Source organism: Poromitra crassiceps (assembly GCF_964638095.1).
Source record: "Poromitra crassiceps genome assembly, chromosome: 15".
NCBI classification, from domain to species: domain Eukaryota; kingdom Metazoa; phylum Chordata; class Actinopteri; order Beryciformes; family Melamphaidae; genus Poromitra; species Poromitra crassiceps.
The window spans coordinates 28,380,339-28,394,082 of record NC_139634.1 but is presented as its reverse complement, the minus strand read 5'-3'; positions in this window follow the sequence as shown (position 1 = coordinate 28,394,082).

Genomic DNA, 13,744 nt, shown 5'->3' with positions numbered 1-13,744 from the left:
GCATACCATCAAGGTCCAATTTGTAAGATTCCTCCACAATAATAACAACACAAAGCCACAACAACAACTGTTGCTCAAAGATTGTTTAAATAATCTGACTGCATCCATCTTTAAGTCAGCGGGCCAGACTTTATAGAATAACACTGTGTTTATCTCTATGGGATTTAGATTGCATAGAGATAAGCACTGTGCCTATCTCTATGGGATTTAGATTGCATAGAGATGAACGGATGGTTATGATGTAACCCAGGTTTCCTGAGGGGAGACTTCTCTCCCTCATCAATTCCATTACCTAATCCAGCACAGCTGTTGTGGATTACCACTTTAAGACACTTAATTAGCACCACCTGGGTGTGATTGTTCAGGTGTAGCTGGTTGAACTTTTCACGGTGCACTATGAAAAGTTCGACCTGTCTGGTTTAACTTTTTACGGTCGGCTATTCAGCAAAACCTCTCTCTCTCTTTATCACTCTCTATGTCTCTCACCCAATTTCAGCTCTCTTACCCAATTTCAGCTGTAAAGCAACATACATCTGTCAAAAAAGTATACAATGGCTGAAAATATCTTTTATAAATTATGGATGGAAGACAAAAAAGCACAAGTTAAAGGAAGATAACAAAGAATGTGATGAAAGCACCTGACTTTAGTGTAAATATAATTTAACTTAATTTATTATTTAGTGTTATTTATAGTTTCAACTACTTCAATGGTGAAGTAGTTGGTAGCTTCCTAAGCTATGCTTTCAAACTAGTTTCCCCAACGCTGGTAGTTAATGGGTACTGAATCATTACTTAATTTTTACCTGGTCATTAGTTACTCTTTTTGTGTACCCTATTGTAAAGTGGTGCATCATACTCAGTTATGAGTACTGAATCATTACTTAATTATTACCTGTCTATTAGTTACTCTTTTTGTGTACCCTATTGTAAAGTGGTGCATCATACTCAGTTATGAGTACTGAATCATTGCTTAATTATTACCTGTCCATTTGTTAGTGAAAGTGAAATATCATATCATTAACAAATATACACTCACTCCAGGTGAGATTTGAACCCTCAGCCCCAAGATTGTTGAAATAGTATGTCTGGTTCTCTACCATGTGAGCTAACCATCCTATCAGTTGGTAGAGCCATACTATGCATCTGTAGAGCCGGAGACTAAGTAAATGGAAGTGCATCTCTCTATAATGAGAAAAGCACTTGCCGACATACAGCGACAGGTGTCAAGGATGTAAGAAGTATAGTGTATAGAAGTGCTTAATGAGTTTTTAAGCCTTTTTATGTATATGAATGCGGTTCATCTGCAGTAAATCCAGGAGGTATTTCTTTGGATCTAGAACAGGGGTGGGCAACTATTTTTCATGGGGGGCCACATGAGAAATCCAGATTGTTGCCGGGGGCCGAACAAATATTGTCATGCCGTAACCCAGGGATGGGCAACTTTGATGATAGAGAGGGCCACAAAAAAAGTCCTCGCTACCAGATTTTGCTGAGGGCTGAACGGCGCCAGCACGAAAAAATTGGGGCATTTGAAGCCAGGTTTAGAGGAATAACTCATTTTAAATTAACAGTTGTGATGTCATTATTCAGTCTTAACCACCAATATTTGATCCTTTTCTCACTCACTCTTATGTCACCACACTCTCCCTGCAGGGCTTGAAATTAACTTTTTTCACCACCTGCCAATATGGCTGCTAGATTTTAAAGTTACCAGCCAATTAGAATTTCCACTATCCAAAATGTTTTTCTTGAAATAAACCAGAATATGAGTGGGTTAATTTAAGCATAAGTATCAGTAAGTGGCCGGGATTCTCAAAGCCTGTGTTGAGGGTCACACGAACATGCACTCTTGAAGCTAAATAAATCCAAAACCAACAAGTTAATTATTTAAATTTCTACCTCAATGTAGAACAGCCATTTCTTACACATGAGATTACTTTTGGCCTTTTAGTCATAAAGATTATTGAAAGATATTCCATATTCCAGACTGAAATGCTATAACAGAAGAATATTGGCCAGAATGACATGAACATTTGGACACTTATTCAGCGGGTATCTTGCATGTTGCGTTCAAGTGCACTGTAAAAAAAAAAAAAAAAAAAAATTGGCAATTCCATCGCGGGCCACACAGGGGGCCGTATGTTGCCCATGTGTGCTTTATAGTAATGTTCAGTCATAACTCATTTATAATTAAGCCCATAGTTAATGAACTAATCATGTACAAAACACACACACAGTCACATATTTTATATACTGTATATGTTGTAAGCCTAATTTTTGCCATCACAGCTGCTTTTTACATGTATGGGATAATACAGGCTAATATACAAGGTGTCCCAAGGAGTCATTATAAACTCAATTAGCTACAGAAACTAATGTTCACATTCAGTCCTTGTATATTTCTCTCATGTGTTCATCATTCCTTTCCTCCTCTGTGTGTGTGTGATTGAGAAATGAGATGCAGGTGGTGTTCATCCTAATTGGCCTGGTCAGGTGTCAGATTGCTGCTGGCTGATTGGCTGGTGGAGAGCATTTAAGCCAGCTGATGCCATCCTGTCGCCCCTTGCTCTCCTCATTCCCAACGATGATGGCTGGTGTGCTGACTGCTGTGTTCTGTCAGGTAGGAACTGTGTGTAGACCTACTTTAGTAGTTCTGCAGAACTTTATTAAGATGTGTCTTTATCTTGGTAGACCTGTGCAGTCTAAACTGTAAATAGTTACCTTCCAGATCTACACTTTTGTACACTGTAAATAACACTTACCCAAGTAGCAGAAAGTAGGGGGAGAAGCCCTTTAGTTTTTTGTAACATTTTCTCATGTTTATTTTGTAGGAGCTTATAGGTAAGAGCTGTGTCTCATTTAATCCATAATTTTCTTTTCTTAGGTAAATTTATGGTTGGGGATTAGTTTGATTGGTTAGTTGTGTTGGGGCCATGCTGTGCTCTGAAACTAAACCTGCTACTTGTGAACTTGTGATGGTGGTTTGGCTGATCATCCTTGGGAGTGGGAAGAGTGGGGGCACTTTTGTGTTGCGGTCCGGTTCCCTGAGGCCGGTTCCTAACATAATTGGGTGCCCGTCTGCTTTTCTCATTCGTCAGCACGTTGTGTGTGTGTGTATATATATATTTTATGTTTGTCTGGTGGGCAGTCTTTGTGCAGGTGGTAAATGGTGTTAGTCAAGGTGCCTTTGCATGGAGCTGAGGAAGCTCATGGTGGTAAAGCTGGTGGAGATGTTTGTTGGAGGAGGAGCCGGTCAGAGGGGACCAGTAAGACTGAGGAGGGGCGTGACAAGGCAGGGCCGTCAGTAGCACCGTTTCTCCTCTTTCTGTGTAGACTGCTACCCTACAAGAGTCTCCGTACATAGACTTGCCTGTCACTCTGACTCCCAAGCCGTCTAAATCAGCGATACAGACGTATTTACAAGTGTCACAGAAACATTTCAAAGCCACATATTGAGAAGAAGGGTTCATAGCTTCTCGACGTCGGGGTTAGAAAGCTCGTCGCTGCTCATAAATGCCTCTCTTCATCTGAAGTCTGTGCTGGTGATATTTTTTACAGAGCTTTCGGCCAGAGTGGCGCTGTTGAGCGCTCTGACGGCTGGGAGCTCTAACCTCGAAAAAATATCACCAGCACAGACTTCAGATGAAAAGAGGCATTTATGAGCAGCGTCGAGCTTTCTAACCCCGACGTCGAGAAGCGATGAACCCTTCTTCTCAATATGTGGCTTTGAAATGTTTCTAAATACGTCTGTATCACTGATTTAGACGGCTTGGGAGTCAGAGTCACAGGCAAGTCTATGTACGGAGACGGGACTCTTGTAGGGTAGCATAGTCTACACAGAAAGAGGAGAAACGGTGCTACTGACGGCCCTGCCTTGTCACGCCCCTCCTCAGTCTTACTGGTCCCCTCTGACCGGCTCCTCCTCCAACAAACCTCTCTCCACCAGCTTTACCACCATGAGCTTCCTCAGCTCCATGCACACCATTTACCACCTGCACAAAGACTGCCCACCAGACAAACATATAAAATATATATATATATATATATACTCAGACGACGTGCTGACGAACGAGAAAAGCGGACAAGCCCCCAATTATGTTAGGAACCGGCCTCGGGGAACGGGACCGCAACACAAGTGCCCCCACTCTTCCCACTCCCAAGGATGATCAGCCAAACCACCTTCACAAGTCGCAGGTTTAGTTTCAGAGCACAGCATGGCCCCAACAACAAACTAATCCCCAACCTTAAAGGTACCTAAGAAAAGGATGGATTAAATAACAGCTCTCACCTATAAGCTCCTACAAAATAAACATGAGACAATGTTACAAAAAACTAAGGGCTTCTCTCTCCTACTTTACTTGGGTAAGATGTTGGTGTACAAAAGTGTAGAGCTGGAAGTAGCTATTTCCAGTTTAGACTGCACAGGTCCACCAAGATAACACATCTTCAAGTTCTGAAGAACTAAGTAGGCCTACACAGTTCCTACCAGACAGGAAAGAGTCAGCATAGTTGGGAATTAGAAGTGCAATGAGTGGACTCATAGTTCAATCACACACTGAGGAAAGGAATGATGTGAACACATGACAAAGACTCAACGGTTTAATTATGTAGAAAATTGAGTTTTGAATGATAGGCCCAAACATTATATTTCGCCAACTTCCTGTTTCTGCATTGTTGAATGGGTTTGGGGCTGCTGTCATTGCCAACGATGATGGCTGCTCTGCGTTCTGTCAGGTGAGGTAGGAACTGTGTGGGCCTACTTTCGTAGTTCTTTAGAACTTTTAGATCTGTCGTTGTCTAGGTAGACTTGTGCAGTCTAAAATGTAAATAGCTACCTTCCAGATCTATACTTTACACCAAATAACTCTTACCCAAGTAGCAGAAAGTAGGAGGGAGAAGCCCTTTAGTTTAGTAACATTTTCTCATGTTTATTTTGTAGGAGCTTATAGGTGAGAGCTGTGTCTATTTTTTTTTTTAATCCATCCTTTTCTTAGGTAAGTTTAAGGTTGGCGATTAGTTTGATTTGTTGATGTTGGGGCCATGCTGTGCTCTGAAACTAAACCTGCTACTTGTGATGGTGGTTTGGCTGATCATCTTTGGGAGTGGGAAGAGTGGGGCACTTTTGTGTTGCCGTCCCCTTCCCCGAGGCCGGTTCCTAACATAATAGGGGGTCGCCCGCTTTTCTCGTTAGTCAGCACGTCATCTGAATATATATATATATAAATAATATGTTTGTCTGGTGGGCAGTCTTTGTGCAGGTGGTAAATGGTGTTAGTCAAGGTGCCTTTGCATGGAGCTGAGGAAGCTCATGGTGGTAAAGCTGGTGGAGAGAGAGGTTTGTTGGAGGAGCCGGTCAGAGGGGACCAGTAAGACTGAGGAGGGGCGTGACAAGGCAGGGCCGTCAGTAGCACCATTTCTCCTTTCTGTGTAGACTATGCTACCCTACAAGAGTCCCGTCTCCGTACATGGACTTGCCTGTGACTCTGACTCCCAAGCCGTCTAAATCAGTGACGTATGTACAAGTGTCACAGAAACATTTCAAAGCCACATATTGAGAAGAGTTCATAGCTTCTCGACGTCTGGGTTAGAAAGCTCGACGCTGCTCATAAATGCCTCTTTTAATCTGAAGTCTGTGCTGGTGATATTTTTTCCAGGTTAGAGCTCCCAGCCGTCAGAGCGCTCAACAGCACCACTCTGGCCAAAGGCTTGGTACAAAATATCACCAGCGCAGACTTCAGATGAAAAGAGGCATTTATGAGCAGCGTCGAGCTTTCTAACCCCGATGTCGAGAAGCTATGAACTCTTCTTCTCAATATGTGGCTTTGAAATGTTTCTTTGACACTTGTAAATACGTCTGTATCGCTGATTTAGACGGCTTGGGAGTCAGAGTGACAGGCAAGTCTATGTACGGAGACTCTTGTAGGGTAGCAGTCTACACAGAAAGAGGAGAAACGGTGCTACTGACGGCCCTGCCTTGTAACGCCCCTCCTCAGTCTTACTGGTCCCCTCTGACCGGCTCCTCCTCCAACAAACATCTCCACCAGCTTTACCACCATGAGCTTCCTCAGCTACATGCAAAGGCACCTTGACTAACACCATTTACCACCTGCACAAAGACTGCCCACCAGACAAACATAAAATATATATATACACACACTCACAGACGACGTGCTGACGAATGAGAAAAGCAGACGAGCACCCAATTATGTTAGGAACCGGCCTCGGGGAACCAGACCGCAACACAAAAGTGCACCACTCTTCCCACTCCCAAGGATGATCAGCCAAACCACCATCACAAGTTCACAAGTAGCAGGCTTAGTTTCAGAGCACAGCATGGCCCCAACACAACTAATCAAACTAATCCCCAACCTTAAATTTACCTAAGAAAAGAAAATGATGGATTAAATAAGAGACACAGCTCTTACCTATAAGCTCCTACAAAATAAACATGAGAAAATGTTACAAAAAACTAAAGGGCTTCTCCCCCTACTTTCTGCTACTTGGGTAAGTGTTATTTACAGTGTACAAAAGTGTAGATCTGGAAGGTAACTATTTACAGTTTAGACTGCACAGGTCTACCAAGATAAAGACACATCTTAATAAAGTTCTGCAGAACTACGAAAGTAGGTCTACACACAGTTCCTACCTGACAGAACACAGCAGTCAGCACAGCAGCCATCATCGTTGGGAATGAGGAGAGCAAGGGGCGACTGGATGGCATCAGCTGGCTTAAATGCTCTCCACCAGCCAATCAGCCAGCAGCAATCTGACACCTGACCAGGCCAATTAGGATGAACACCACCTGCATCTCATTTCTCAATCACACACACAGTGTACCCACAGCAGAGGGTACACACAGGAGAATACTGTCACAGAGGACTAAGAGATGATTTACCATCTAAGGCAGGGGTGGGCAACTATTTTTCATGGGGGGCCACATGAGAAACCCAGATTGTTGCCGGGGGCCGAACAAATATTGTCATGCCGTAACCCATGGATGGGCAACTTTGATGATAGAGAGGGCCACAAAAAAATGTCCTCGCTACCAGATTTTGCTGAGGGCTGAACGGCGCCAGCACGAAAAATTTGGGGCATTTGAAGCCAGGTTTAGAGGAATAACTCATTTTCAATTAACAATTGTGATGTCATTATTCAGTCTTAACCACCAATATTTGATCCTTTTCCTCACTCACTCCTATGTCACCACCTGCTCTCCCTGCAGGGCTTGAAATTAACTTTTTTCACCACCTGCCAATATGGCTGCAAGATTTTAAAGTTAGCCAATTAGAATTTCCACTAGCCGAAATGTTTTTCTTGAACTTCAGCTCATTCAGAATGCGGCTGCTAGAGTTCTAACAAGAACCAAGAAAGCTGAACACATTACACCAGTTCTCAAATCCCTGCATTGGCTGCCAGTAAATCTTAGAATAGACTTTAAAATTCTGCTAATAGTTTACAAATCTCTCAACGGGTCAGGCCCACACTACATCTCTGAAATGCTTCTACACTATGAACCATCCAGATCCCTGAGATCTTCAGGCACTGGTCTACTAATTGTCCCAAGGACCAAATCAAAACATGGTGAAGCCGCGTTCTCCCACTATGCCTCTCATAACTGGAACAAACTCCCTGAACACATTAGATCTGCCCCTACTCTGCCTATTTTTAAATCCAAGCTAAAGACCTTTATGTTTACTCTTGCTTTTAACTGCTACTAAACTACTGCCTCTCTCGGCCTGTAATTTTAAAAAAAAAATTCCTGTACATTTCCAACAAATGGACTGTACATGTAATAATAATACTGAAGAGTGCCTTGTAACTTATTTAAAACAGAAATAATGTTTCATGTTTGTTAATTTGAGTATATATTTTAACTAAAACTGTCGGCTGTGTTTTGTATGTGTTTTTTTATATGTGCATTGCCTTGCTGCTTGTTTTTTCGATTATTTTTTTGTAAAGCACCTTGAATTGCCTTTGTGTATGAAAGGTGCTATATAAATAAAATTTGACTTGACTTGACTTGACTTGAAATAAACCGGAATATGAGTGGGTTATTTAAGCATAAGTATCAGTAAGTGGCCCGGGATTCTCAAAGCCTGTGTTGTGGGTCACACAAGAACAAAAATGCACTCTTGAAGCTAAATAAATCCAAAACCAACAAGTTAATTATTTAAATTTCTATTTCAATGTAGAACAGTAATTTCTTACACATGAGATTACTTTTAGCCTTTTAGTCATAAATATTATTGAAAGATATTCCATATTTCAGACTGAAGTGCTATAACAGAAGAGTATTGCCCAGAATGACATGAACATTTGGACACTTATTCAGCGGGTATATTGCATGGTGCGTTCAAGTGCACTGTAAAAAAAAAAAAAAAAAAAATTGGCAATTCCATCGCGGGCCACACAGGGGGCCCCAGGGGCCGTATGTTGCCCATGTATGATCTAGAAGTACGTTGCATGCTCAGAGTGTATCGCTCTACAATTATACCCACTGGACAAGTAAGTGCTCTCCTGTGGATATATATTTGACATGTATATGTGCTTATTCCTCAGTTCTAATGCACTTCCCCTCATACGGACCTCTAGCAGCACCTTGGTACAGATTCTTATCTGTACCATATATATATATATATCTTTTTCTTTTTTTTACTGCATCCCACAGTCCCGAGTGTGTTTCATGCCTGACATATAAACTGCTTAATGCCATATGGCCACGTTTGGAAGAAAACTTTGGCAGCTGCAAATTTCTTCAAGACCTCAAAGCTGCATATGTTGTGCCTTAATTCCCTTCCAAAAGGGAACCGTGGATATATTCATGACAGCTATTCATTAGCCATTACTTTGATGTATTAGTATTTTCAGAAAACCCAAATTTCACCCTGTACACACCAAAAACACATGGATAAACAGGTGCCAACCAACGCTGCTTTTGAAATATTTTTCAACAACAACTATGGCTTATTAATTTATATTTATTGACATCATTAAAGGATTGCCATCATGAAAACGCTTCCTGGATTATTTAGTAGACACCACTTACCCTGAAATGACCATATCATGCAGACCTCAGGTGGTTGAAAAACAACATACAATCACTCATGGAAATGAGCTGCATTCACCAAAGTCTGACACTAATGCAAATTAGATCGAAGGATTCAAATGAGTTTATTCAGTGAAGACAATTTCAATAACAAGAATGAAACGCCACCTTTGGTTGTGAGTGAAGTACTCTTGAAACTCTTGAGCGTTCATTTTGTAATCCATAATGTTGTTGCTCCAATTAGGCCGGGCCTTTAATGTGGCTCTGTGAAGAATATCAAGGCACGCTCTCACCCTATCAGACATTATAGTTCACTCACTCTCTCCACCACACACTCATTTATGTACCTGATTAACATTAAGACCCCCCCCAAAGATAATATTGAATCTTAAAGGAAAATAGAATGACATTTTCAAAGGAATCAGATGAAGAGCAATAAGAACTGGGCTCAACCTTCTCTCATGAAAAATTAATCCTAAAGAGGGCGAGAACAATTACACATTCGAACATGACAGTAGTGTCATGCACTGGTACAGTGAGTCAAGTCAAACTGTATTTCATATTATATCATACACAAGGCAACACAATGTGCTTCACATACAAAGACAATACAATGTAGAAATGCAGAACAATACAAATGTCAGAAGAGACACACACAAACACCAAGAACCTAGCCAAGAAGTGTTGTAAAAAGAATGGTTTTTAACCTGCTTTTAAAAGTGTTCAATGTGGGGGTCTCTCTCAGGTCCTCAGGCAGGGTGTTCCATCTGCTTGGGGCATAAGTACAGAAGGCAGTATCCTCTGCTTTAGAGTTAGCACGAGGGATGGTTAAAAGACCACTGTCTGTGGATCTGAGAGTTCTTGCTGGATTGTATCCAATTAACATGTCTTTTATATACTGAGGTGCAAGGCCATTTAGAGCTTTGTATACAAGTACTGGAGCAGAATGTTAAACTCGATTCTAGTTTTGACGGGGAGCCAATGCAGAGATCTAAGAACAGGTGTAATATGTTCAGATTTTTATTTTAGTTCCAGTGAGAACGCGTGCAGCTGCATTTTGGATTAGCTGTTGTCGCCTCACAGCTGATTTAGGGATGCCGGTGAACAGACCATTACAGTAGTCTAGTATAATTGTTATAAAGGCATGAATCAATTTCTCAGAGTCTGATTTGGATTTTAAAAAAGCCCCTCAGTTTTGAGATATTTTTGAGGTGGTAGAAGGCTAATCTTCTATAATCTTGTATAATACTACATATTAACTGAGAGGGGGAAACTTCAACGTTACATCCTTAGAATAACCCCAAAACAAACCAAAGAGGCCAACTTCGTTGTTTTGGCAGTTACAACAAAGGCATCACAGGTGCAGTGCTCCATGCTCTCTTAACACTGCACAATGGCCCTCCAAAAATATGAAAGGCAGGAAGTGAGAGGGTGTACTCCATGCTTCTCAGGTGAACAGCTGGACTGTGGAATCTTTGGCGGGCAGAAAGTATGAGGCACAGCTGGCTGTTAAGAGGAAGAGCTCCCCTGGAGGCTGTGGGAGGTCACAGCCTGCTAGGCCGTGAAGCTCTGCTCGGCACGAGCCCTGTGTAAAGGCAGAAGGCCTGTGCCACTGTGTGCAGATGTTCCCTCTGCTCTGCTGGCTGCCTCAAAATCCATGGACACACACATGCACACACACACATGCACACACACATGCACACACACATGCACACACACACACACACACACACACACACACACACACACACACGCACACACACACACAAGCATACAGATTTCACAAACCTTAGTGCATACATGAATTAAAACATAGTACAAACACTTACACAGAACCCCACATGCACGCACGCACAGGTGCACGCACACATACACACACACACACACACACACACACACACACACACACACACACACATACACACACACACATACACACACATCCCCGCTCCATATCCTGTCTCCACGAGCACATCACTTTCTTGTGTCCTCCATGGCAACAGGCGCCAACTCAGTGCTCCAGTGCAGCACTGCTGGAAACAATGGAGGTGGGTTTACAGGGTTTTTTTCTGTTTTTTTTAGGTTACAAACTTTTCTGAGTGCCAGTAGCCCACACTTTTTCCAAAACTCTCCACACTGTTGTCTGTACCAACACACAGCTTGGCACAAGAGTTACTGTTTTTCATACCCAAAATACACCAACGCTACCAAAACACTGCAGACTTTTGTCAAAATCAAATAATTCTACAAAAACACAAACACTTTGTCACTCATAACTCAGACTATTGTCTATTGTGACTATCTGACTATTCATTTGGGTTACTTGTAAATTTAAGTTTTGAAGCATTTGCAAAATGGACTGTACTTTGCTTGATAATTGACATTATCCTGCGCCCCATTATGTTACTTTATAGTTTGTGTATAGTTTTCGACCGCTGCGCTGCATACTTGCACTAAGTCAAATTCCTTGTTTGTAATCTGATTACTTACTGTGGCTATTAAAGTAAATCTTGAAAGTATACACATGCTTTTCCTGACTTGAATAAGAAAATAATTAAAGGACTTTCGAAGCTGTGACCATTGAACATCTTTGGTGTTACAGTAAACCAGCGCATTTTGTGTTCAAGCAAGACGAGAGTCAGTCCCAGTTTTGTCCGCATAGACTGTTGTGCTGACAGTGTGAAGAGCTTTGAGAAAGTGAGTATAGGGACATGCTTGTAACTACTTGTAAAGAAACATTTAAATGACATGGAGCTCTCCAAGGTCTGAGACACAGCAGCCAGATACAAGAAGGTGCCCCCTCAACAAAGTGACTTTTTCTTCACAGCAGAACAGCATTCCCCATAGCCACGGTGAAGATGAGGAGGGCTTAGGGGCCCTGACCTTCAACCCCCACAAGGCTGCCTCTTATTATGTATGTCTCTGGGTATACCACTGTGTTGTCCACAGCAAACATGATCAATAGCACAAAAAACGCCCTTCCCTTCATCCTGGTGCCGTATGCATTTATCGAGCTGAATGATCCTTGGGGGTATACATGTACACAGGAGGGACCGCTTGTGTTTTTCATGGCAACTGGAGCCCGAATGTCTGCCGTATCATTACAAAATAAAACTGTCAAGCCACGTCAGTCAAAGGCTTGTGTTAGGAGAGATTTATTCCAGGTGCAACTTGTGACACGTGAATGTACCCGGTGCCTCCCGGGCTGGCAGAGCTGGCACCTTAGGATAGGTATAGTCGTCACATACCGGCATCAGCAGTCTACTGACAGTGATGAATAGAGAAAAAGACTTGTATGAGTGGCAGGCCCTAGTGAGGGGATAGCACAGCGCTCTGCGTCCACCTCGACAAACCCTGGCAAACCCTAGAGACAACTCCCGCCGCTGACACCGACGGACAAGCAGCACATCTGGCAACCATGAGCCCCACTGGGTCCACTGTGACAGCTCCAATCAGCCACTTGATATTCACTGTGCCGACTTACCATTCTCCTGCAGTGACGCCAGAGACAGGAGAGACAGAGAGGAGGGGGCGGGGACCTTTCAACAGGAAATCAAATATTAATCAGCCCAATCACAGCCAAATCTCCATAATTGCCGTTTGACATTGACGTCCGATCAATCAAAATGCCTAAATATGGTGAGATCAATAGAAGGTTTAGAGTGACTGATGAAGATGGGTGCATGCATGAATATTAATTCCTCAGCGTAGTGCTAATATTATGTTTCCAGAATTCGGTTATGGTAATTTCACAAGTGTTGGTTTGATATGAATCATAAAGCATCATCATGTGTCTACAGTGTTCTAAGATATCAAAGTAGCAACTGTTGTTTGTAATGTTAAAAAATCTGCGCTGATATGACAGCAGAGGTGGTTCTATATGAATTGTTAGTTCTGTTGCCCTTTCATTAATTATGGACCAGAAAGTGGCCAAAGGCTATATTGTTGTCTACAGAGAAAATTAAATATTGATAAAGCTCCAGCTTTCACTCCAGATTTCATTGTGTTAACAAATATGTTTTGTTTGCAAAACAATTTGGATTTAATAATTCATCAAAAGGGGGAGAGGCCATTATTATTCAGCATCGGCCCTGCGTGAGCTCCAGATGTCAGGGATCGTGTCCTCCTACTGACAATACATGCAAAGCCCGGGCCGTCTTTTATACATTATTGAAAGCAAATTCTGCAAGGTGGGTTGAGACATGGGCACAGGGACACATAACATGTATAGAGGTGACCCAAGACTGTCAGTCAGAAAGAAATCGTGAGACAACTACAAAGAGCTATTCATAGAATACCCATTTTCTGTCTGATCCACTGTATTCACTTTGCCTTTGCAAGCGGTTGCTACATTAGAGGAACTGGCATTCCACAAATATTCAGCTAAATGCCTGTCCATTCAATTAGCTCTGCCCAATCTAATATACATTACAAATATGAAATCCTTTGATTTACTCATATATTTCACGGCATACAGCATTTTTAAACAGTCATATTTTTAAATCACCTCAAACAGGTATTGGCTGCACAAAGGTTAAAAACTCACCAGGCCAGGCCACAAATCCAGGGCGCGGACAGATCATAGCATCCCAGCGGGCTATAACATTGGTCACCAGCTTCCCGTTGGTCATAAATCCAACGCAACAGCATCCTTGACTCAGCCTGGGACCATGACTGCTCCTGAAAACGCTAAATTAT